This window comes from Struthio camelus, chromosome 2 (assembly GCF_040807025.1).
Source record: "Struthio camelus isolate bStrCam1 chromosome 2, bStrCam1.hap1, whole genome shotgun sequence".
NCBI classification, from domain to species: Eukaryota; Metazoa; Chordata; class Aves; order Struthioniformes; family Struthionidae; genus Struthio; species Struthio camelus.
The window spans coordinates 45835584-45863540 of record NC_090943.1 but is presented as its reverse complement, the minus strand read 5'-3'; the positions used below and the strand labels follow the sequence as shown (position 1 = coordinate 45863540).

Genomic DNA, 27957 nt, shown 5'->3' with positions numbered 1-27957 from the left:
CTCCAGAATGGGCTTTCTGAGATATCTCCAACTTAGTTCCTTCCCATCCCTAGTCTCACATCATGGGCATTACTCAACTTAACTGAAAAATATCAAAGCTATTATTTCAAGTGGGTATAAATTTATGAATAATAAATTAGACTTAGTAAATGTTGCCAGTTCGTTAAGGTGTATTTTCTGTACTTTTTTCCTATGGCATCTTTCATTTAATTTCCAGGGAGAATCCTTCTGTTGTCTTCTAAATCAGTGTTTTTCTTTTGGTAAAAAGACGCAAGGATATGCCTCAGTCTATGTGTGCAGAAAAAGACATCCAGGGCTTCTCTTTCATCATCTTAAGAGAGATGCACGAAGTCAAAATTGCCCATTGTGGGAGGTAAGCACTGCCATCCTGTTTATTAGAGGCTAGATTCTGCTCTATACTTACACTGTGCAGGACTTTTCCTCTTGTCTCATTTCCCTGAAATTACTGGGGTTGCTCATCTAATATGGTACCAGTCACAAGAAATATGGATGGCAGACTCAGCCATGTGGAAGCTGTAGTCATTTAACAACAGTTTTGTCTTCACTGATGAAGAGGTATTTATATTTTGCCATGTGATAACTAATTCCGTTGTTCATGATGGAAGTCTTACAAATAATCTATATTAGGTCACCAGAAACCATCTCAGTTGCCTTGAGGCACCTAACATCATTGCATTAATGGACAAAAATTTACAAACTGGTGTTGCTTATTCCTTTCAAATAAACTGTCCAGAAATAACCTTTAACAGCATAATATAGGCTTACAGGGCAATAAAATAATACAGGGTAAAGGTTACTTTACCACTTTTAAAATCATCATGTTTGAAATAGGCAAATGATTTTGGAAAGAAAACCTGATGTTTCGTAATTACAGTTTGATTTTTTTCATGGATTAGCACCAAGTCTGAGAAACTTAAAAAAGCAGCAACTCTTCAGCAATGCTGTTGACTCTCAAATGTCAGATGTGCTGCACAGGCTTAATCAACACCAGCACTCTTCCATCTGAACTATTATAGAGAGCCAAGTGCTGATTCTGCAGGCAAAGCTGGAGAGCAAGGCTAGAAGGTAAGGATTCTTCAGCTATTTGCAGTTATGAAACATCGTATTCTTTGCGTGTTGACTTTGAGCATAAATAGCCAGTATAGTAATGAATATGGCACTAGCTTGTAAAGAGGAGCGCTGAAAGCTGTAGGAGAGAGAGAGGGAATCGAGCTGTGAATAGGTAACTGCAGCACGTGGCAGTGCACACGAGCAGTTGTATAGTATGGGAGGCTTTTAAACTTCCCATTTAAAAAATCCTTATTTCACAGCCCCAGTCATTCCTTCTTTGATAACACTGCACTGCACTAACTCAGGCTGGAACAGGTTGTTTCCCAGCCTGGCTGTCTGCACCCACATTGCTTCCAGCATCCACACTGTACTGCAGCCTGAACTGAAGCTTCACACAAATATTAAGTGCCAAACTAGAGGGTGATATTGGGCCCATTCTAGGAAGGGCCCCACTGTCATTTGCCATCTGCCTAAACTGCAGGCTTATATGAACTTGGACCTAAAATGATCTCTTTGGTGCCCTGTAGCTCCAAATCCATACTTGTAAGAAGTTTTAGCCTGCCTGGAACCAGCTGAGGAGCACGGCAGCTGGGGATCCACACTTAAGTGCTCACCAACTGCAGCCCACTTTCCCCCACTACTCATTGTGCAGATGTCTGCACATCCACTACAAAATGCAGCTTAGGTAGCAAATAAAAGCTGTATGTCCCACATACAAGGGAATAGTGGTGCTTATGTTAGCTTTGCTTACAAGATCCCACCGTACAAGTGCAGGTGAATGAGATGTATGTTTCCCTGACATACTGCTGCTTGCTATAGTTGGCTTAGAGACATACTAATAATGCGGATGAATGCTGTCATTATATTAATATCCAGGTTACCTGTAACCTCGTAAAAATGTTCCTCTCTCACATCTTTAGAATGTTAATAACTACGATGCGTATTAATCCTCTCTTTGAAGACAGTCTTTTCACACTAAAATTTTTTTTTTTTTACTGCTTTAAGTGTAATTGATGTGGCTGGTAGGGTGAGTATTTTCTGGGAGGACTAAAATTATTCCTCTTCTGAAATGTTGCTGTTGTTGAGCTTTACACAGAACCAATCCTAGCTTTAGCTTACATACTTTGAACTCCTGAGCTGCCTGAGAGCTGTTGTGCCTTCCTCAGTGTACGTGCATTAACAAGGTCCCTTTCTTCCATGAGGCATCAGAGCTGGCCAGTCGGAAGTCATACTTTTTATATTTGTTTTAATTGGTTTTGGTTTCTGCATTATAATAAATGGAATCAGATTGTGGTCACTTGACCCCCAGGGGCTCAACTCTAATTTGCTCCTACTGCCTGATCATTGGTTAACTAGATCTAGACATGAACCGTTCCTGGCAGGGTTCCCTACACATTAGTTTAAGAAGCCATCATTTTTCTATCTATCACCCCGCCTTCATTCAATCACACCTCTAAGGTTTCCCAATTATACAAAAGGTAGAAATTCCCATATCAAAGTCCCCTTTTCCATGTATGACATCTTCATCCCATCACATAGTACACATCACTCTGAACTCCTTCATTTCTCCTGGGGGTAGTGAGGTTTGTACCCAGTCCATGTGCCAGCAGAATTTGTGTGTGATGTACTCTACCTCGCTGTAGCTATGAAGCTCTTTGTCCATCACTCCTTTGTAATTTATTAACACAGACTCACTACAACTGCACTCCAAGAAATGGGCTAAATAGGCAAACTAAAGAGCATTTGGATCTGTTTTTTACATTTCTCTTTTAGCCTCATTTTCTGAGGAAACAAGACATGCATAGTTTCCCAGGGAATATGTGTTTGTCTGCCTCAACCAAATCTGACAGGTCTGAAATTGTAAAGTCCATCAAGTTTGCTGAAACTAGGCATCTGGGAAGTGGTGAAAGACTCTGTTAATGATCCGCAAGAGACAGACTGCATTGCAAGTTCAGCTAAGACTGCATCCCAGAGAATTCACAGAGGAGAAGCTAATTAGAAAGACCTATCACAGAAGAAGCCTTACTTGCTGATGAAACTTAAATCCAAGTCAAACCAGGAGACGTTAGTTCTACTTCTCATGAAACTACCCATTATTTTATCATGTAAGTAATGTATCTTACTGTTCCAAATAACGTTGTGTGGGTGATCAATAAGGAGTATTATCCTTAGTTCTACCATAGACTTTGTTACATGGCAAATAATTTAAAGATGATCTAAAATGTGAAAGAATATATCTTCTGCTTCCTTTCTTATCAAGAACACTATACTAAGAGGAAACATTTGACTATAGGGTGCAGTCCCTGCAAACGCTGGAGATCACACCGTGTAATACTCTTAAGTGACTGGCCAAGCTCCACATAAAAAGTAACAGTTTCTTGCCATGCATTCTGCTCTACACTGGGGAAACTTGATGCATTGCAAGATCAGGTTGATAAAGGGGAAAAATGGTATTTAGTAAGACTTGAAACTATTTGGTTCATGTTCACTGCTTATATCTATTAAGGCCAAACAATTGAGAGGGAAGTTCACTCTGTAATACTTTCCACAGTTCATCTTTTCACTTGGCGACTGAAGCTCAGTCATCGTTGAACTTCAGGGAAATGACAGCAAACTCAGAGTTGCAATAATATTAGTAATACTTGCAAGGCACAAAACACACACTGCAAAAATTAAAAGATCTATACATAAAGCTAATGCAGAGATCTGAAAATACAATGGAGACAGCAGCAATAATGAAGAAGAAAAGGATTCACGGTCACTTTGTATTTAACATGATGAAACTCTGCTGAGTTCTTTGCTTGTTCATAGATCCTGGATATCGAAAAGGAAGGCCAAACTATTTTAAAACTATTTCTTACTTCTGTCACTTCCTTTATGCTTGTATGTTTTAACAGGACAAAGCTAATTTTTCTAGCGTGTTTTGATGCTTCCTAAAACAAATATAATTAGCAAGCATGAAGTGCTTTGTTGTTTTGTTTTGTTTTCTAATTGAGTGAACAGTTGAAGAAAAAGAACCATTCCTATTTCTCTTATAGCAGCCTGACTTAATTAGCATTATTCCTAATTTGCATGAGTGTTAATGTGTTTACTTTCTGATAGAGTTTATAATAGATCTTTACAGAGTAATTGCCATTTTCTGGTGTAATTAATATGTCTGAGTCGGCAGTAAGAAGATAACTTCTCTATCCTGTCACTTCAGTCACTGGGAAAGCTTTCTTATTCTTCTCTCTTTTTTCCTTTTCAGATGTCTCCCCTTGGTAATTATAAATCTACTAGACTTTTTTAGATTTCATTACCTCTCCCCTTTGGCTCTTCTTCATCAGTTTTCGCTCATTAATTTGTCCAAATTTTTCATGATTTTCCAGGTTCCAGTAAACACATTTCCAGGTATACAGAACTGAAAACTGTGCATGAAACATTATATTCTGGTCAGCTTGTATAATCATGAAATCACAGTAGTTATCTGTTCCCTTGACACGGTATTGCACACATAAGAATAAATCAAATCTTAACAACAAAATCAACTGATTCCAGAATCATTATTTGTAGGTAGAAGGATGAAATAGTCCACATGAGGAAATATACACTAAAATCTTCCTCAGAAGCTCCCCAGAAGCCTTATTGCAGCCAAAAGGCTCCTGTTTCTTCCTTCGCTTCCTGTACAGAAAGAATGCAAAAGGGATTTCAAAGCAAAAAGATCTCTTTGGACGGCACAGTTGCAAACATGAAACATGAGTGTTGCAACCACCATGCCGCTCTACAGTATGAATCTAAAATCCAGAATTCAAGAAGATGGGGAATAGGTTTCAGAAGACGATGCTTAGTCGTCTCAAATTTGGAACAATTTTAGTAACCTGATACATTCTCATTTCTTTGTGATTTTGTGCAGGTCCAGACACTGAGCACAGAGAGGGGAAATCACAGGGAGCTCTGTTACTTGTTCAAGTTTCTTAAGTATTACAGTAGCATAAACAACAATATTCCTATATATAATTCCCATTATATATTATGGGTGATCATCTCAATGATCACCACACCTGGAGAAGGGTTTTGAATACATTCACATCCTAACAGGTTCAAGGAACTCCACATTTGCACTGCACTGTTTTCAAATAATATTTTAAAAGGTTACATATGCTATTGCAAGGCTCTACTTTAACCTTTACCTCCATTTTCAGATATAAGCTATTCATCTGGGCAGTGAAATCAGCTTTAGCTCTGCAAACAAATTCTGACAGTCTAACGCTCTTAGGCTGGCTCATTCACTCATTACTCCATTCAAAACCAAACAGGAACAAGAAATAAAGTACAGAGGAAATCCTGAGGAGATGAGAGACAGGCCCAATCTCATAAACCCTTGCACATGTTTTGATTCTTAAATGTGCAGGCTGACCTACAGTGTTTATCATTTGCAGGAGTCACCAAATAACAGCATTTGTCCAATACACCTTTTCTGTGACTCTCAATTATCTGAGAAATGAATAAAACTACATTGGCTCTAGTAGAAACAAATTTCTCTTCTTTGAGCTTTATTGAGAGTTGTCACGCATTATAGTTTGGTGACAGTGCTAGAAAAAAGTGAAGACAAAACTGACCTCTCATAGCATTTTTGTGACCGTGGGGCTTACACAAGCAGCTTGGCATCTGCCGGCACATCTTTAGCGAGTTGGCAGCCCCAGCGCCCTTTGCAGGTTGCAATCAAACCTGCCTTCTATAGCAGCCTCTTTCTGGCTGATTAAGTTTAATGTAATTTTAATTAAAAACCACAGTGTCAAAGGGTTTAGCTGCTCGAGAAATGAGCACAGATTGTGGCACAGTGGCAGCAGTCACTTGGAAAATGGAAATGCATCCTGACAATATTGTGTAGGGGCCAGATAAACAAAGCTGCAGCTACTGTACCTTGCAAAAAGCTAGGAGAGACCATCATTGCAAGGAACCTTATTTAAAAATAAAGTATAGAGCAGTTCTAGTTCTTGTCTTTTAGGTGTTTTCAAGTGCATCTCAGCAATTGAATGGAGTAATAATTGCCAAGAATTAATTTCAGCCTTTACTCTCTATTTTTACCTCTGTTCTGTGAGATACATTAAGGTAAATTACATTTTTCAGTCCTTACCTATTGTGAACGGCAAAAGGTTTGCTTCACAGGGTAGACTAATACAACTTTCCTCCTTAGGCTATAAAGGAAAAAATCCTGAGACTGGAGGTTTTACCAGCACTGAAAGCAGGTTCCATTTTAGGGATTGTTTTGCATTTATCTGCTTCCAGCTTTTCTTGTCCCTTGAAGCAGATCACAAGGAGATTTTAATACTTTACATTCTGGAGATATTGAGCAACATTTGGAGAACGACCAAAAAAATTGCCTTGCTGACAAAAGGTTGCATCATATTTGCATTATTTAATTTCACTAAATCCCAGTATACACAGAGATATTGTTAAATATCAACTTCTTTGGTTTCCCAAAGAAGTATCTTTGTAATATTTTATTTTCTTAGTTGCCATATTTTTTTTGAGTAAAGAAAATTGCTTTGGAGTTATTAAACACGCTTATCTTGGCAGAGGTTCCCAGTTTTTAAACCTGTCCTTTGAATGCATGTATTTGTGAGATGAAGGCCTGATCCAAAGTCCACTGAGATCAGTGGAAAATCCCCAGTGACTTAGGCTTTGGATCAGGTCCTGAGAAGTATGCATGCAAATAGGTAGGTATTGCAGTAACATCATTCACAGGAATTCCTTTCAGTGAGAAGTCTTTTTATTGTTCTTAAATGCTACTGATTCTCTGGGGCCAAAACCCCAGGAGAATTCCTCCTAGTGACGTCAATTGTGTAGAGGAGAACTTCCTCCGTCCCCTTTTAGGTTTGTGGGACGTTTTAGAGCAGATGGAGCCTATATAGGTGGGATGGTTTCCATCTGAACAGAAGGGTCACAAATGCACCGGCTGAGAGGATAGACAGAGCTATGGGGGAGAGTTTAAAGGAGTGGACAGGGGGATGGGAAGTCTGTACAGAATCCAGCAGAGAGGAAGAAGCAGCTAAAATAAGCAGATGGGTAGACAAGGGGAAACAATATTAAGGACTGAAATATGTAACACACCTACAGAAAAATAAAGAAGGTTAAGGGAGAAAACTCAGAACTTCTATCACAAGACAATTTGGAGTCCTAGAAGGGATACGTTTAAATGACATATGAGAGGCACGACAAAGAAAGTCCGTTTTCAATAGTACTAGTATTCCAAGAGAAGGGTTCTCCTGGGCATCATAGGGTGGATGCTATGTATAAGCATCGAAATTGCTTTGCTACGCAGAGGGCAACATGATAGAAAGCTCAGTGAAGGCCTGAATTAGGCCCCATAATCTAGAATGTATTGAGAAGTAAAGCGCCTTGGACGTGAATTCATGAAAGTACGGTGAATTCTGTGTCCCTGAAGAGGAGAATAGAAGCAGTCAGGGAGAAAAAGGGAAACAGAAGAAAACCAAAATAATATCGCAACGCTAATCTTTACTCCAAATCTGAAATTCGGACGACCCACGAAGTAACAAGCCAGGGGATGGACGGAAAAAGAAACTGAACATAACTGACTTATACAGGAAATACCCTACAAAGTAAATAACAACAAAAACAACCCCGAAAAACAACAACAACAACAACAAAAAATGGAAATTGAACTTTATCAAAACAAACGGAAAAGTATTTCACTTCCAGTTACACTAACCCTGAATCTAGATGGGAAAAAGATTTCTGAACACAGCTCAGAAAAGCTAAGCCAAAAGGGTTTAGATGTTGGTTTAAACAGAACTTTATCTTACCCTTTGCTTACCTATCACTGCTATCTCAACCAAAATTTAGGTAAACATAACCAGCTTTTTATTTAGTAGTGGTTATGATGTGATTATGAGATTAATTTGTTAGTACAATTTCCTCAAGTGCAAACATTTCCCCCATAAAGCAGCAACAAAGCCTCAAACTGTTTCAAATGAAGAAGTGCTGCCTACTATCCATTACACCTACTGCAATTATTTTATGAATAAATGGGCAGTATTTTGTTTGTTGCTAAATAAATGTTTTTAGCCCAAAGCTTGTAATAGCTTGTAATTGCAGATGATTCTGAACTGAAGTCTTAAAAAATTTGGAAATCTCAGTCAGGTCTAAATTTAATATCTGGCCTTGTAATGGAACAGAGTGAAGCCCCTGAGCTGAGGACTGCCAAGCATTTAAGAACAGTAAGATATCTGCCATTATTTGTAACACATTGCTAAGTGTACACAAGAACCTTCTCCTCGTGGCTATTGTCTCAGAAATCCTTAGGGTGCCAGACCCACTCAGCTTTGCTTCTCAGTTGTCTCTGTGCTTGTGAACAAGGTTCTAAGGATATTCCATATGGAAACATGCAAGTGGTGCTTTTATGATCACCAGGGGAAGATGTTTCCCTGAAGCCTTTATATGTTTTCAGGAAAAATCTGAGCATCTGCCTCGAGCCCATTTGAATCACATATGCAGTTCACCTCTGCAACAGAATTTAACTGTGACTCTGAAGGAAAATGCCCAGAGGTTTATACTACACGGTAACAGGATATATACTGCATTTCACTGGCATGGCTGTAATCCTTTTATTTATTAATCAAGACTTAGATTATCTGTAATTGCACAGCTAACTAGTTACGTTTAATGAAGCAATGAACTATATCTCAGCAGTAAAAGGTATTTTAGAACTTCTGAGAAGTCAGGTAGAATATTTGACTTTCAAAGCATGCTAAAGAGAAATGCTACTATTAACTTATTAAGAATGCTAGCATAAAAATAGATGGTAATCGGTATCCTTTATCTAGTTACTACGGCTAAAAAAATACAAGACAACTATTAATATAAATTCAAAAGGAGATCTGACTGACTGAATAGACTGGTGAATCTGTATATTCTGTGAGGTCCCTCAAGTTGTATTAAAATGACAAATATACAGAAGCATATAGATTTTTGTATTTCCAAGATGCTGTAGGTGTTATATTGCATGTTGTCCTTTTAGATTTGTCCAATATGTCAAATCCTTTCAGGAAATACAGAGGTTAACTGACTGACCAGCAACATATATTTATTTAATATATTCACCTCATGTAGATTATATAGAATAAGCCGCAGTGAAAGTGATGAACTGTGATGATGTAGAGCAGCTACTAAGGATGCCTGTAGACACATGTGGTTGAATGCAAAGTAGTACACCTCTTCTGAGAGTTGCACTTTTTTAGTAGTCCCAATGAATGACTTTATCTGCCTCCTATGTTTGTACAGGTGTAAAATTTTAGATTTGTGGAAGATGTGCTTGTATCAGCATTAATCTACAGAGTTTAAACAAGGCAATTTGTTTCTGCTGATTTCTGCAGATATCATTCGCTAAATTGTTTCCAGCATTCTATAGCTTACAAGTGTTATTTAAATATTCACTATCATCAATAAGACATTACAGCATAGGTAGCAAGTTTAAGCACTAGACCACTAAAAATGACAATGTTTGACTGAAATGCACAACTTCTATAAAGCTGAGTTCTTCTAGAAGCTGCAGTTCTATAGTCTGACTGTTCATATCCAGTATAGCGAAATATTTCAAATTTGTTTATGATATTAAATGAAAAAATATATTATCTCTGTTTCACAGGTACCTGAGTAAGATCAGGGTTGATAATACCTTCTCTCTTGTGTGAGGATAAGAATTGATGTGAGTGAATTCCCTTCTAGTTTGAACAGATCAGTCCAGTTTTCTGTTATACTGTTTGCTAGGCAGGCATTGTGTAACTCTGCTCTCATTTAAATGTGTTTAGACTTTTTAGATTAGTTATGTAGCTTCCTTTCTGCCCTTTTACAACAGTAACAAAAACTGGTAGAAGACTGGAAAAGTGTATACTGCATACAATTTTTTCAGCCCTTCTAAATTAAATTAAATCCACTCAACATAGCAAAAGAACCCTCAGGCGCAATTCTACATACTACTTATTTGCAGTATTAAATATTCAGTATTTTTCCTTTTAAAAGCATATTTTTACAATTGTAATAAATTTTCATGCTAAGTCATTTGGGTTTGCATTTAACCTTTTTTTTTTCAAGTTGTCAAAACCAAGCTATTCATACTCATCAGCCTTTCCAATATATGATGGAGTGAGTAGATATAGAAGAAAATTTTTGAGTAGTGTTTTCTTTCTTTATTGAGCTTACATGTAACTGTTCTTTTCACATAATGTAGAGGAGTGACTAAATGGGTACATTAGTCCAAGCAGTTGCTTTAGTCCCATATACTTAAGCATATTAACTGTTCTACTAAGCCAGTAGGTGTCTATTTGGGTCAGTCTGATCTTACCTTTCGTATGTTCTCCACTGACTGGTATTCACGTCAATATTTGCATTAAAATCAAAAACAGGCATGCATAAATGTAAAAAAAAAATCAATGATATCATAAGAAAATAAAGATATAATATGGATTCCTAGGTTTTTGAGTCATACTTAGCCTTTATTTACCTGCACTATGGCTAATGTCAGTGAAGATATTATGCACACACATCCATGGGTGAATTTGTCTTTGCATTTCCTCTAATTATCTCTCAGATATAGTACTGGTGGGACTTCTAGGAGCAGTCAGTGGTGTGCTACTTATTATCATCTTTGATACAAATGACTGTTAAAAAAGATTGTTAAAAATAACCTGGCTATAATTCTATCTGTATTTACTCTGAGGCTGGTGCTTACTCTCCGCAGTTAGATTTATTTGGATTCAAAATGGAATTATTATTATGTTACGTGGCTGTTTGTAGTTGTAATTTACATGGAATTTATTTGCAAAGGTACTTGAATGGGGATTTCTTCATAGTTTTTTTCACTGTCATGTTGAAATATATATGCTTCTGATGCTCACAAGGAACTCACAGAACTATGTTCTTCTGTGTGTGTAAAACACACAGAAAGTTGTTTTATTGCTCGATAACCAACCCCAGCAGAGAAAAATCTCTGGCTCTTGTAGGCTTATTCTGTGTCACCCCATCCTTTCTGGCGAGGGCTGGAATCCTAGGCTGTCATGCCAACGGGTGAGTCAGCCTAAAGGAAGAGCACAGTGTCTCATCATACTTTTTTCAGCGCTTGTGGGCATAACTTGGATGAAGCTGAGTATTTAAGCCTTTACCTTCAACAGAATCTACCTCAAACTGTGAAATGACGTGGTAAGAAGCCCTTGCTGTTGCTCTCAGGTAAACCCTTGGCATTAGAAAGAAGGGGTACCACTGATGGCATCCTGTGTATATCCAAATCCCTGAACAAGATGGACAGAAAGAAAGAGCATTGTCAAAGAGATTGCTGCTATTTTACATCTCATTTTGGGTTATTTTTTTATGTTCTGTCACCTAGTGCTGAAACACTCTAGGGCAAATGGTGTGTTCAGGACAGACCAATACTGAATGCTCTCAGCAGATTTCAGATCCCACCTTGTCAATATTAGGTATGGAAACTGATAACTGTTTGACTGTTATACTGAAAGATAGATGCAGCAGCAGTGTCTCTTCAAACTATTTTTCTGCTGAAGCCAGAATTAGCTACTGCAAACTTTTCAAACAGAAGGTTTTAATGTCGCAAGGCCTCAAGAGCAATGCAGAAACCATCAGCAATGCAGTTTCATGAAAAAATGAAGTTCCTTTGGACTGGTAGGACCAACATTCTTGTCAAAGAGAAGAGAAAGAGTGAAAGGATTCCCATGGCAGAAAACACAATGTAGGTTGTGCTATACAAAGCTGAGCATGCCACTTGGCTTGTGCTGCAACAACTGTTATTCAAAACCATATGCAATTTGTGAAGACAACTTTTATTCTAAACTTCTGCGTTTCTGACTTAGCAAGGGCGAATACATGGTAAAGAGCAGCACGTGCACGCTTGATAAAAGTCCAAGGAAAAGGTGTTCTAACATCCTGAAAGCAAAGTCTTAATGCCCTTGCATCTTGATGTTCTGCTAACATAGATACGTGAAGACAAATAGAATAAATGTTTTATTTTGTCAGGCCATATGACTAACACCTCATGCTATCTAAAATGCCAGCTGCCAATTTGTTTGTTGCTGTTTGGCTTTAAGTTACTGCACACACTGGGAGGGAAAGAATAAACTTTTAATTTCTGTCAGGTTTATTATTTCACAATTTGAACTTCAGTTAAGTTCATACTGAGTGGAGCACACACCTGAGGAAATTCTTTGGTGATTGTTCTTTTCTTTTTTAGGACGTATTTTCCTACATGTATACCAACACGTTGATGTGAAGGACTGGACAGATACACTCAAAAGATCCAGTTGTTCTTGAGCGTCAAAGACCAACTTTAGGTGAGCTGCCTGTTGTCATTTTCTTTTGGTGATGATTTCTGACATTCGTTTTTCTTTCGTTAATATCTATTTCCAGCAACTATTCCAGTTATGAATTCAATATAACGACGCAATTGAAAGCTTTCCTTATTATTGTTATGTATTGCAATAGTCCAAAGGTGCTGTAATATAGCTTATGCCAACATCAAGTTAAGCCAGGCTTGAGTACCTCTCAGAATGATGTTTCCTGCCCAAGAGAATATCTATATATTTTTTTATTTTCTATTTGAACAGACTTTTGAAGTATTAAGCTTTGGACAGCCTGCTGTAGTGTCTACTAAGCAAACAAACTCTCCCACTGACTCCAAAACTTTTCTCCAGACCTTGGCAAAAGAAGTTAGAAGGCATCACTGTTATTTGTGGTTAGAGCAACTTTGGATATGGATGACTATATCTGTCCTGATTTAACAAAGAATGGAAATGCTTTTTGCATGGCTTATGTAATAATTAGCTTCTTGCTCTATCATATGATTAAAAGCTCTTAGCAAACAGAAAGCTTATATATATTGTATAGTACCTGAGAGGACAACTACAGTTGTTGCTTGCACACAACGAAAAAAGCTACACTAGAATCATATAGTGTATAACATAGTATTATTCAGGTCACTAATAGTGAAATCAGAGTATTCAAAGTCAAATCATTCAAATCTTCAGAATAGATTCTGTTCATATTGGTGTTAATCAGGAATAAACTAACGTGATGAAGCACACTGTTGTATAACGATATGAGACAAAAATCCATTAACTTGGGTTTATAAGGACATGTCTGGGCTTTTGTATAAGAATGCTAGGGCAGATTTTTAAAAGCTGTATAACTACTAATTGATATTTTCAAAAGTGCTTCATACTGCAAATACTTATCTGTAGACAGTGACATGGCTTTAATTATGTGGGTCAGGTGTCCTAAATGTACCTGTGGATACCTAAATATACTTATGCTTTTTTTTTCAAAACTCCACAAGATGGCTTCATCTTTACCTTCTGGCCTCTAAAAATCTTGAAAAATGTAGAAACGTAAATTGGAGCTGGTTTATAATATGGCTTCTCTAGCTATGTTAAAGGTGAGCTAACATACAGCTTTTAAAGACTTTGCTGACAAACAATGTTATACATGATATAGCAGGATTCATATAGCAGAATTGTTTAAGTACAATTCTGAAGTATGCAGATGAGTAGGAATATGCAAACAATTTGTATTTTTTGAGAGTTACATTTAGAAAGCGGAAAAAAATAGTTTGGGTATACCCAAAAGGGGATTTTTAAATATTTTTCTTTTTTTTTTTAATCTTCTATGGCCATCACATATTTAAATTCCATTTAAAACACGCTGGTTAATTTTGAAACAGAAATGACATTTCAGATTTGGAAGTCAAACCATTCCAGTTATTCAAATTCAAAAATGGACATTAATCTGTAACTGAGGCCATTGTTGGACAAGATCAGATTGTAAAATATCTACACATCAGGAAGTTACATATTTAAAATACGTCTACCTTTAGTCACAATGTATTTATTTTTAACTTTATTTAGGGCCGAAAGTAAACATCATTAATGTTAGTTTGCTTTTGCTCACCATCTGCAAAACATCCGTAACTCAGTGCTGTGACTCATGAACATTAAAATAATCATCAGCAGTAGTCCTATACTGTTAGATTGCTGTAAAAAAAGTATTCCAGCATCGTCAGCTCTAATGGGGCCTGGTAATATGATTCAAGGGCATTCAATTAGCACTTTTTAGGTTTTCCTTATCACATATTTTATAACATTCACACTAACATCGTGTATCATTGCTCATTGCAGACTAGAAGCAATGCCTATTTTTTTCAGAGTGTAATTTTTCAGAATGTATTTTCAGAATTTTTCTGTTTTTTTCAGAATGTACTGAATAAATGTGGTATGATTTGCTTTCTCTCTAGCAGCATTCTCAGCGTGATATTAGACCATTTCTATCTAGTTCCATCCCTTTTTCTCCTTTTGGTTAGCTGGCTAGTTTAAAATCTTGATTCTACCTTTGGAGTTGAACTACTGGCCCCTACCAATATGGAAGAATTTTGGCATTGAAAGAGAGATTTAATGTTTATATATTAATTTAATATCATCCTTTTTTTTTTCAGAAAGTGTGCATGTATATTTGTTATGCCAGTATTGTACACAGAGCGGATGAAAAGTGAGAGAAGTGAAACCATTCAAACAAACATGTTCTGCTGTCGGGAGGAAGTGGGATGGATCTATATGGAGTTAGTATAGTTAGTATAAATTACAGCTGATCTGACCTGCAGTCACTTCCATGTCTGTCTGTGCTTTGTGGTACTGATAAAGAGCTGCACAACGGTTGTAAGTCCTTGACCTTTCACTTGTCTGAAGTGGTAAGTGTGAAATTTGCGACCAGCTATACTTTGGTGCAACTTCAGAGCACATCAAAATCATGGCAGGAGATGGATGAATTGAACTGGATAGCGTAAGAGCCAACACTGGAGATAGAAATTCTGATATGAGATCCTGGGAGAGGGTTCAGCTTCATTTTATGGAGCCCTGATATTACTCAAGACTTGCTTCTGTAGTATAATTTTGTACCCTTGTAGAAGGTTCCACTTCCAAATGTTAGTTAAGCATCACATTTGTTGTATCTGTCTGTTATTGCTGTTTTACTCTAATGGGAAAATTAGACAGCAAAACAAACTCACTAAATAAAAGCAATGTAATAATATATCCTCCATACAGCCTTCTTGTCTGCAGCAGGTTAAAACTGAACGTGAATTTGTGAATGAGAGTGTGGCTTTGTGTATTTATAAAGGCATTTATGTCTTAGCATACCTTTATGGTTTTGCATTATGAACGCATATTTGTCATAGCACGATCTCATAAAAGTAAACCAGTGCCAAAGAAAGATTCAAATCTCCGTATGCATTTTTAGTGGAATGACACTATTTCCCACTCCTTGCTCAGATAGATAGATGGCCACAGGTCAACAGTCTTTTGAGAATGGTATGCTGGAGAGTATTTTTCTTTTCTGAATGAGAGAGTAAGTGTGACACTCAACAACATTCAAAATGTGTTTTACAAGCAAATCAATACAATTATATTTGAAAACCAACAATATTCTATTTTATATCATATTCTATTATATATCATATTCTAAGCTCAGTAGCTGAAACAATGTGAGGTGATTTTCACTGCAGGTTATTAATATCTAGGCTATTAAAACATCATGCAGGGTTGCATCTGTGTGCCAGAGAGTGTTGTAGTGAGCAGCATTGATTCCTTCTCATTTCTCATTGTTGTGATCTCCAGATGATTCCCCTGCCCTTACAGTTTCTTCCACTCCCTTGCAGCAGCAGCCATCACTTCCTGCTCAGGCTGGTCTTTGATTAGAAACACCTGCTCTTTTACAGTATCCTAAACCTTTGCCATCCACTCTGCATCTTGCCTGCTCTTTACAGATTTCAGACACTCATGCCACAGGCCTGGAACAGTGTTCTTCAGCTCCCTTTTCAGCACTGTATGATCTCCAACAGCCACTGCTGCTGCTTGCATAACCTGGAGCCTGAGATGTAATTGTAATTGTAATAGCAGCAGCAAAAGAGGGCACAAATGAGAAAAAGTCAGCTACGTTTGTCACCCTTTCTCCTCTATCCCAACAGAGGAGTGCTCAGGGTAGATGCATAAGCAGGTGAGAGGCCTGAGAAGGAATTGTGGCTTTGCTAAAGAGAAAGATGCTGCTGACCGGGGGCTATAGCGTAGATGCCTTCCATATCCAGCTAAATTTCAGCTCGCCTGAAACTGGGAGCTCCATAGCTATTTCTGTACAGGTGCACTTCAGCAGTGCTATGTGCCATCCAAAACCTGCCTGCATGCTGTCATTAGCCAGATGTTATTGACTTCTGTGCTGGGTAGGGACATTTTAGCTAGTTTTAACATGTTTGTGCTATAACTCAAGCACATCTTAGCCTGTTTCTGTTGGATAAAACTTGAAGGAAGCTTATTTCTTTCACATAGAAAGGCTTTTCCTCCAAAAAATAAAAACTGCATCTGAAATATCCTTTCTGTGCATGAATAAAGAACTGGGGAATATAATGTTCTGTTCCTCTTTTTGAATGATCAGTAAAGTGCTACAGACTGGAAGGAGGGAAGGAGAAACAGACATGATCAGAAAGAAGCAGTCACAAGTCTTGACTAAGACACTAAAGGTGGGATTCAACTGTCTAAATGCAAGTACTTTCCATTTGAGGTGCCCTAGAGTATCCAAGACATCCACACATATGATCTTTGCCAACAGGCTTTAAACCAGTTACGTCAAGGGACAGTGATGACAGCTTGCAGACAAGCGAGGGAACAGAAATCAGGGTAGTAAGTACATGGGACAGGGTGATGGGAGCAAGAGAGCCCTCAGGAAGGATAAAACAGGTTAAAAGAAGGTTCACCTCAAGTGCCTGTGCACAAATGCACACCTCCTGGGAAGCAAACAGGAAGAGCTAAAGCTCTGTATGCAGGTGGACAACTAAGACATCATTGAAATAACTGAGATGTGACAGGGTAGTTCGTGTGACGGGACCTCTGTGTTATTTGAACACAGACTCCTTAGGAAAGATAAGTAGGGAAGATGAGGAAGGTGGGTTGTCTTCTCTGTGAAGGAGCAGCTTGGGTGTATAGAGCCCTTTTATGGTACAGAAGACAGGCTGACTGAGAGCTTGTGGGTCCTGATCAAAGGGGAGGCCAGTGAGGGGGACAATGTGGTGAGAAGTTGTTAGAGATCAGATGGTCAGTATGATGAAGTCTTCTTTAAACAACTTAAGGAAGTTGCCAGATCACAGTCCTAGTTCCTCCTCCCTAGCCTTGGGAGGCTCTGCTGAAAAGGACCTGGACAGTAGACTAAACATGAGTTAGCAGTGTGCCATGGAAGTGATAAAGTACAGCACACTGGGCTGTATCAACAGGAGCGTAGCCAGCAGACCAAAGACAGTGATTATTCCCCTCTGCTCACCACTTGTGAGACTGTGTCTAGGATACTGTATCCAGTTTTGTGCCCCCAGTACAAGAAAGATGCTGACAAACTTGAATAAGCCTAGCGGAGGGCCACCAAGATGGTCAGGAGGCTGGAGTACATGCCCAGTGAGAACAGCCTGAGGGACCTGGGCTTTTGTAGAGAACAAAACTGTTTAGAGATGGTTTCGGGGGGACCTCGTAACAGCTTTCTGATACCTAGGAGGAGATTACCAAGAAGACAGAGTCAGGCTCTTTACTTAGGTGCATGGTAGGAGAATGAGAACCATAAGTCTAAACAGGAGAGGTTCTGGCTAGACCTAAGGAAAAAAAAAACCATTCCACTATAAGGATAAGTAAGCATTGGAACAGCATCCAAAGAGACTATGGAATCTCCATCCTTGGAGGCTTTCAAGACTCAGCTGAATGAAGCCCAGAGCAATCCGGTCTGAAGTCAGTGCTGACCCTACTTTGAGCAGAACATTGGACTACAGAGCTCCTGAGGTCCCTTCCAGCCTGAAGGATTGTGTGAGTCTATTATATTGGGGCATATATGGTCCAGAACCCAAAGGAGACTCTAGCGCTTCTAGAGTGATGAGTAGAGATCAGGTGGAAACCCCAAGGGCACCTCAAATGTCTCTAAGGGCTTGTATTTAGGCAACTGAAAGCCTGTTTGACTTTGCAAGTGTTCAGGTGACACATCTATCTTCTCATCACAAGTGAAGTATATGCCTCTTCTTTTTCCCTCTCTTCTGTTAGATGTTTTATCATTTTGGAATTCATTTCATGGGAGTTTATTGTAACAGTCTTTTGACCAGATGGAAAAGCTTTTCTGGCAATTCCTAACAAGTAAAATTCTCCTTCCAAATTGCCATTCAAATTGCTGCTTCAAGATTGGATCAGCACATTATTAATGGATTTCAAATCCACGCTATAATAGACACTATTGAAGCTAAATATAGGGACAGGTGTAAAACAGATTTTAAAATGTCCAATCACGTAAGTAGTTATCCAATGAAAAACAATCTGACTTATGATGTTATTGTGGATAGCATACAGCAAAATCTTTATTCTGCTTTAATTTAAAAGCTGATGAGGCTGTGTCTTATGTCACTGTATTAAGGGTGGGTCTGATACAGCTTCCCTGCCACAGGTCTTGTCAAGGCTGAGTTTTCATGTTCTCTTACCAGCATATAGCAGTGAGATGGGTTATTATTTCAACTGATTTTTTTCATTCATGAAAATGTAGGGGGAATAAAATGAAGAGTGGAGATTTTATAACTTCAACAACTTAATGCAGCTTAGAGCAGGTTCAAGATTTATTTTAGCTATCTATATATTATGCTGTAGTGTTGCCTATTAAATTCAAGCTGAGCAGAAGAAAAGGACAAATTTGCATTTCCATTTCCATCTGAGTTAGTGTATATTTAAGTCCATGTTGCTTGTGTCTATAGACTAATGAATGCACCATTATGGAAGAGGCTTAGAATGTCACTGCACTTGGCATGTCCGGGTTTTTACTCGGCATATAATATTTTGAGAGCCATTTTTTTCAAGCATAGCGTAATAGGCTTTAACTTTGCTAAGCTTTTCTGCCAGGCCTCCAGTGCCCTGCTGTTCTATTATATTGAACTTGTAAGCAGGACGCTCTGCCAGGCTCACCCAGATTACTGCTGCAATAAGGGCCCTGCTGAGTGACTAGTGTCATGATAAGTGCTAGGGAGGGAGTTCACCATCTTGGCATACTGTTCTCATCTTATTAAATTCAGCTTTGTGGAAGCAGGGAGCCTGCCTCTCGGCCTCACTGGCTCTGGCTCAGTCCAACTGCTACTGTCAGACAATATGAAAATAGGAACCACCACAGCTAATGGCAGGTGCTGCACCACCACAGCTGAGGAAAAAAAGAGAGCTTTTTCTTTTTTTTTTTTTTTTTGGTTTTATAGCCACTTGACTGGATTGACTTGAAAACATTTAGCTTTTTAATATTCTTATAGCCCTCGCACCCACAGATACTTGCTGAGCTGCTATTCTTTTTGAACATGTTTATTCTGTTCACTTTATGCAGCCACCTTTGTCCTTACAATGTTACTTACATTTGGAAAGTAGAATGTAGCAAACAAGCCCTCTGCATGAATGGTCTGATACCAGTCAGATGTGGTAAAGGATAATATTCTAAAGAACCAGTCCTGACATCCATACTAAGGAAAAACTCCCTACTGGCTGTTGCCTGAGGAAAATTTCTCAAATTCCAGTCTTGGGTTTATAGTGGGGGTGAAGCGAGTCAGCTATTCAAATCCCATTGGAACTCAGTGGCACCTGCTTACCTAATTCCTATATTTCATTTAAAAATCTAACTCTTAGTTTTAGGTGAAGGGTTCAAGAAGGTAATTCTTTACAAAGCCCTAAAATCACCGGCTGGGTTCTGAATAAAAACTGTGTTGCTGAATGCAGCAGAAAAAGTGCAAGATTCATAGAGAGAAGAGAGAGAACAGAGGAATATGTATTTGCAAGTCATCCCTACTGGGAGGAAGAAAACAAAAATCTCTTGTTTTGTAGCATGAATTTCCAAAGTATTAAAGCATGGTTTTGTTCTCAATATCGGTCTCTGAAAGAGTAGAAGCCCTTTATTTTCGAGCCTAAGGATCTTTTGACCTAAGAATGAAAAAGCCCATCCCAAATACTTGTGGAAGGATAAGTTACCTCTTCATTTGCTGGTGTTTGAGCATGTACAGAGTCTTTCTTGACATCAGCAAATACATTGTTTCTCATTGTTCAGCAATAAACTTTCAAACAACCCAATTATTGTCACTTCAACATTTGGTGAATTGGACATGATCGACACATGCAGAGTAACCTTTCTGACAGAAATATTGATGTAGTCCAGCTACAGAAGTTATTGTCAAGCAAAACCAAGTTGAGATCAATAGAAAATCCAGATTTTCAAATGCTTTTATGGCAAGAGTCATTAAGTCTGGCAGGCTGCAGTTCAGCAGCACACTTGTTGGCCGTGTCAGTCTTCATAAGAGTGACAGGTTTGATTAGACACTTTCAGAGGGGCTGATGTAAAAATTCAGACAAAATAAGATCTTTCTGCCAATTTGCAGCATCACATTCAAAATCCATTCCAGGCTCATCAAAGGTAAGGAATAAAGGACTTAACATTTTAATCCCCTTTGAGAAAATGAATAAGGAAATTATGTCTCCAAAAAGTGTGATTTTTTTTTCTTTTTCTTGAAAAACAAGAGTGGGGAACTATCAGTGAAGCTGACTATCATGAATAGTGTGTCACAGACCTTTCAAATCCCTGGCAATTTGCATGCAAGGGAATGCTTGTCAAAATTCAAGGACAAATGACAGGATAAAACAAATCTATCTGGTCAAGTTCATATATATTAGACAAGTCCAATTTGTTTATACCTGTTTTTCATTTCTGTATCGCATTCATAAAGTTGTCATTTGTAAAGGCTTTACAATTTCCTTCTAAGCCACACTTTTTCCTCATTTTTTTTCTTTTTTCCTAAAGACTTTCTTGTTATCGTGATTCACTCTGATGGTATTGCGATTTTTGGGGGGTTTGTTTGTGCGTTTGTTTGTTTTATTTTGGTTGCTGTGTGGCTTACAGAGAGCAAATTGACGAGAAAAACGTCATTGATTTAGAAGAGGAGAGTAAGGCTCACCATCTTAACTTTGCTTTTATCATCTACCTCTTTCACTCTAGAGGGAAGAAGTTTACCCGTAATTCAGAGCCCTGCAACTGATCAGGGTCTTACAGTGGAATGGTTGCTGGTTGTGTCCGGGAGAAGTGGTAACGAAGCGGTAAGTAAGGAAAGCTAACAATCTCAAGTGAAGCTTTTGCAAATTTATTTGAAATTGTTTTTGTCTTATTTTGTTTTGAGAAAACGCAAAAGATCTCAGCTTAGATCTTTGCCACTGAATCCAGGTTTGGAATTAATAAATAGTGGATGATTGTAGCATGATCTGGAAAATATTTTCTGAGGAATGCATGGAATCTACTCAGACCCAGAGATTACATCGAGTTCTAGCCTTCTGCCTGCAAGCATGGAACAAATAAGGTGTCTGCTAATGCTAATCAAACAGATTTACCTTTGGCTTTGATGCTGTAATTTAAGTGACTCAATAGGGAGTTGCTCCTTCTGTCAGATTCTGAGGGATTAAATGGCCTTGGGATGTGACAGCAACAGACCTCTCTTTGTGAGGAGGGACATCCTCTCAAGATTCGGTTGTTTCCGATTTTTCTTCCTTTTGATATGGAAGAAGAATTCTCCTGAGACATTCCAAATGAATAGCAAAATTCTAACAGGATAGCAGAGTCGAAAGCACCATTTTCCACAGTGAAACTGGTTTTCGAAACTTGATTCCATCTCCAGTTATTTTGCAGCTGAAGATTCTGGTGCTTTTAAATTGAGAGAGTCAGGTGGGCAAGACATTCTGAATGAAGGTGGGCCTATAAAAACGTATTCACACCTCTCTTCCATTCTTTGCCTAAAAATAACAGAGTGCATTGCCAAAGACCAGTGCACCTTACCATCACACTTCAGGCAACTTTTGTCCTGGTTAGCTGACGATCTCTTTTTGCAAGCATGTTCATCAAGCACAACAGACACACGCTAGCCCATATAAACCTAGGGATGTCTGTGGTATGTTGAGAAAAGTAATCAACAGAAAAAAATGAAACAATGGGCTGACCATATCATCAATTTAATAAAATGGAGTCAACTTGTGTTTGGATTTTTTATATATATATATATGTATGTATGTATGCATGCATATGTATAGCTATACATATATGTATATGTGTACATTTGTGTGTGTATTTTGTTCTAAATCTATGAAAACAGCATTTCTGGATATGGCAATATTCCCTTGCAATGTTTGTAGCAGAAACACTGCATCATTATGCTAGCACACGAGAGTGAGAGAGAAAAACAAACGAATCTATTTTCACTGTCCAAGATGAATGAAATGTGAAAAATAAACAAACAGCACAGATGGTGAAACAGTTTAAATTTTTAATACTCTTCCAGTGTTAATCATTTCCGATGTTTATAACAGCATGATAGCAGCCTGTAATAAAATATGTTATTTTATTCTAAAAAAATCCCTCTAACAGACGAGCAATTTGCAATTTTCAACAAAGTCATATTTTAAAAATATTTTTGGAACAAGATCAGTTTACATTTTCTTGCATAAATATTGAACAATCTGCTCAAATGCTAAATCTTTGGCAGGATCTTATTTCTGTCTACTTTGGATAACATATCTGAACACTTACAGTTCTGTATGCTCATTTCTTTGTCTTTATTAATTTGCAAAGTCCAGAAATGTAAGCACAGACAAGCAGAACTAGAATTCTGAGTAACTCCCTTCATTCTTTTTCTGTATTCTCACAAACAGAACACACAGTTTGGAGAGAATCCCAAATGGCAGGTGCTGACACTAAGTAGAGACAGGAACAGCCTTCTTGTTCACATATTATCTACTCCTCACCTACCACAGCTCTGTTACAAAACTCATTGACAGTGAAAGCTAAATGAACTATCTGAAAGCTAAATCAGTAGTTACAAATGTTTTAGACAGCTGCATAAACCTTACTGCAGCTTAAATGCAAACCCAGCGAAGAACCTCTCAAACCCTCTATATGCCTTGCCATGCTGGATAGCATCCAAGCAAGTACATTTTCTTTCCAGAACAAATTTAAAGCATTCTTTGCAAAAGGTGGTGTCCTGGAGAGATGAACCGGGAAAACAGAAAGACAGATGGAGGAAAGCAAATGAATCAGGTACTCCAGCTTGCGTGGGGAAGTGAATGAGGAGGACAAATAGTTGATATGGCCTCAGTGGATCCATGTTGCTGTGTAACAGAGCCATTAATAATTTATACAGTGTTAAAGGGTCCTATATATTAACTGCTGATCTAAATAGTCTCCTCGTGGGTTACAAAAGACTCCACGTCCTTAACCACCATGGCTAATTCCTTTCTTTCATCCCCCTTGAGAGATATTATGATTCCTAATTCTTGAAAGGGAGAGATGATTAGGAGGAATACGTTAGTTCATGTACTGTTGTAAGTAGTGGGTGTAATGATATTGTTAATACTTTTTCAAATTACTTTTGCTTTAATCACCAAAATGGCAAATACTGAGATGCAAACATACAGCGCTCTAACTGGGAGAAGAATATAGCTCTCACAGGCCTTGGTCTTGTGTTCCGTGGTTTCCTTCAAATCTGGAGGAACACGCACTCTTTCAGGTCTGTTGCTGTCGTTATTGCCTTTCCATTCTAAAGATGACCGTGGCTGGCTTGGTGGTCATTGACAGATTTATCAGAGATACTGTGTGCCCAGGTCCGTGGAGCTGAACCTTCCTTGTCAGAAGCAATGGAATGGTTGACAGTGCCCCAGTAAGTGAATCTGATATTTATTGAGAGGGTAACCAATCTAAACTTTTTATATGGTAAAAATTTTGGGGAAAATTGGGGTGGGAATTACTGACATTTTCTCATAAAAATATTAATTTGTAATTCCTAATTTTTTACAAACAAACTTTGAAATGTGGACTTTTTTTGCAGTGAGACTTTGATTTATCATTTCCATATACATATTCCTCTTCTCATCCTTTTTTTTCCCATTACCAGCAAAGAGAAGGAACAAAGGAAAGGAAAATGAAAACCATAAGCTCTTTGAACCAAGTCCATGACAATGGCAGATGTAATGGGGAAGAAAGGAGGAAGAGAAACTCAGCTTCCTACAACTGCAGCTACACACACCTTCTCTCCACTGTTGCTCCCCTTCTTTCGTCAAACCCCAGAGCATATCTCTGCTCTCGTACAGTCTGAAGAGTTGAAGAGCTTTTTCGCTTCAGATCAGAGATAAGTGTGTGGGCAATGACTATGAAGGACAGCTTTTTATTTAGCGGTCCCCATAAAGGATCATTTTACTGAAATCACTGACTGTACTGTCAGTCAATAAGGCTTTCTTTTTTTTTTTTCTCCTTTAACTTGAGGATTGGGCTTTCACATTACCTAGCTGGAGAGTGATGTTGAACTCATACTAAATGTGCGACATTCAGCTATTAACGAGGTGCTTATACAAAACCATTCTTCTGAGGGAGCTAACATCCTAATTTTCCATACCCCTTTTGGAAATGGCAGCCCTGTCAGCCCTGTGAATTTTGCTGGGTAAATACAAAACTGTTGGTTCAGCCTGCTTCTAGGCAACTCATATAGGGAGGAGATGCTTTGTATGTTCCCCCTTAATGGATAGGTACATGTTCTAGTGCCAAGATTTTCCAAAATCATTAGTGGCTGAAGGTGTTTTGGCTGGTGGGTGCCTCAGCTGAGATACCTTGTAATGAGCCTGATTTTCAGAAAATAGCCTTTGAAATCAGACCCTTAAACAACAAGCATTAATGACTGTCAGATGCTTGGCCTTGTATTCCTCTTTCGTTTTGCAGCTCTCACTGTGGACCATCTCTGGTGACTATTGCAAAGCCTTTCTGTATTAAAAAATAATTTAGCTGGTACGCGCAATAGATTCACATCCTTTACATATCAGCCACCAGAGGGGGATGTGGAATACTCACTGAAAAGTACATTTTAGTCCACTGTTTCTGACAGTTGTTAGTGTATGATCTATGATTTTTACCATCAGGCCACTTTTAGCATCAGGTTTATTTTCCTGGTTTCTTTTAGTGGAGAACATGGTTTGCAACTGTCTGTTTTTAATTAAGAGCAATTTAGAGGGGGTTCAGATGGAAATATTCTGTCACCTAAATTTGACCCCCTTTTCTCCCTGACAAAACAGTTACAGTTGCTTACTGCTTTCAGAAAACTGTGCAGCTATCAACAGAGAAAAAGGGATGAATGGTACAGTATGAGCTTTTCAAATAAATAAATTCTAAGTGATACGTAGATTCCAGTCACAGGGAACATGATTTACAGCAACTGTGCTGTGATGGGCTATTTTTGGGGGCAGTGCTGTACATACTGTAGAAAATTTGCACACAAGGGCAAAAGGAATAGACAATTGCTTTTGGGGACTGTGCAGATTAGTACATCATTGCATACTAACAAAGTGCTAATTGCTCCCTTTGACCATGGGCCCAGTTTATAGAGCCTTAGCGCAAATGTGCCCTGTGCACTAAATTACAAAACTAACACTGCATTATTTCTCGGTACAGCTTGCAAATTCTTGTAGGGCACTATGTATTAGCCTTAATTAGATACAAAGAAAAAGGATGGCATAGAGATACTCACTTGCAATTTAGAAAGAACAGCCCTAGTGCTAATTACCCAAGTTACAAATGTTGCATTTGCTTTGCAAAGATAGTAGGAAAAGCAAACAGTATATCTATATTTATATCATTTTAGGATTATGTATTGATACTGTGTATAATAGCTACACAAGCAATAATTGGTCTTTATTTGGTATCTTAGCTAAAAAAAGAGGTGTGAACTCTTTTCAAGAGGTTGTTGGTACCAATTTTAGAGAAATTTTAAAATAGCAGCTGTTTAGAAAGTTTGCTAATTAGTTAATGACTGCTTCACAAGAAATGATAAGGTAGAATAGATTCATGTAGAATAATCTCCCTTCTTTATATTGATTAGAATCTTATTCAGAAAGGTAGATATTTTAGTTTGAAAATAGAAAAAAAAAAAAACCCTCTAATCTTGCAGCTCCTTGAATGGAGCTTTTCTAAAAGTCCAGAATTGTTTGGTTAAGGAGATCTCTTCACTCCTCAAAGGACAGTGGAAAGAAGTGGCACGGTTGGATACATGAGGAGTCAGTAAGAGACTTCACTTGTTTGTGAAAGGCATACATCTACAGGTGTCATTCCCATTCGACTGCACATTACTTAACCTTTCCTGCCCCAGATTCTGGTTTTATTGCTCTGCTATCACAGAAATGTAATGGTTGGACTTCCTCCACGCATTTATTTAGTTCCTTTTTTCCTTTCCTCTACGACTCCTTATAGGTCTGGAACTTTTTATAAATAGGCAGGCTGGCAATAGCTGAATTTATTTTCCATTAAAATTTAATTATAGCTCTTCAAAATCTTCATTAGCGATTTGAAAACCTCAGTACTAGAGGCCCAACCTGAAAATTCAGGTGTGCATTGTATAATTTTAGGGTAGGGTGTATATTATAGTATTTTAGTAAGGAGAAGGGATTTGGAAAGGAAAAGATGCTATAGAGAATAATCCAGTGCTGTGAAAAGAACAGACTAAAGTATTTTGTGGGGTTACCTTTCACACATTGCTAAAATGTGAATATTGAATAACACAAATTCCACTCTCTAATCTGTCTTTGTCAATAAATGAGTTGATAAAAAAATGTCTAAAATGCAACTGAAAAGGACAGGTATGTGTCACCAGAAGGGCACTCTGTGTCACAAAGCATGTACGCCTTAGCTCCAGCCAAAACAACCACCCACTCAGGGTACTGAAGGGTAGGCATGCTGTTATGACCCAGATTCAAATGGTGAGAGTGGGAGTTAGAAAGTGAAAGTGTTAATAATAGTGCAAGCACAGAGCTGATGGTAGGGGAATTTCTGGGATTCCTCTTTCATTCCCATTCTCCCTCGGAAGAAAACTGTAGAGTTCCCTCAAAAAAAAGGCTGTTTGGGTTTTCACTAAATGCTAAATTTGTAGATTGAATGATGTGCATCAGGACTGTGTACCTGTCTTGGCTGAAAAAATATCTGTGAGTATTGAAGAGGGATAGATGAACTGAGAGGTATAAACATCTCGGAGGACTTGAAACTTTGCCTAGTGCTGAAATGCTTTTTAAAAAATGGAAAAAAAATCGGTAATTTAGAATACTGACATACTTCTTTGTTTTGCTGCAGCTGACATAAATTGAAATACAATAAATTTGTTAACAGCAGTCAGCACCAAATCTAGCAGCCTGCCCCACCACAGAGCTTACACAATGGCTTTTTGGAGAGGATATGCTTACCATACTGCTGCAAAAACTCCTTTCTCTCACTCCTTCGTGTGCCTGGTTCAGTTCATTCTTATTAGAATGATCATTGTTATGTTGCTGGCATACACAATATTGTATATTTTACGAAAATTTTACAAAACCTACCAACTCAGGTAGGCCTCATATTACATTAACACTGGACATGGTTAAACACGATTAACGTGAGCAGATTCAAGCATTTGACGATGATTGCTCTTTTATTTTTAGTTGCCTCTTGCCTTGGATAATTAAGGAATTAAAGCTTGATCATACTCTAGCAACTCCTATGTTGAATAATACCCTTAGATAGGAGTTACTTGATCCATTGCAAGTGGATGATTTATATAGATAGATTCTATACAGCAAACATAAGGATTGCAGCATTAAACTCTGAAAACCTCTGTAGTTCAGGAATTCCTGTGTTCAAGGCATTTTCCCATAGTAAGTGTAGGGCAGTAAAGATAATGATGAGGTAGTTCTCTCTTTAACTTGTTAAAACTGAAGTGGGTTAAAGGGCTACCGCTATCTCTTTCTGTTAATGTTTTCT

The 27957-nt window shown here is 38.2% G+C and overlaps 1 long non-coding RNA gene across 1 annotated transcript; it reads left to right on the top strand.

Moving 5' to 3' along the window:
* LOC138066339 (uncharacterized) lies at positions 1-27957 on the top strand. Its single transcript, XR_011139689.1, has 9 exons — positions 1-110; positions 218-373; positions 918-1086; positions 2845-3176; positions 12311-12410; positions 21148-21245; positions 23138-23229; positions 23681-23848; positions 24083-27957. It is a non-coding gene; the product is annotated as an uncharacterized lncRNA (long non-coding RNA).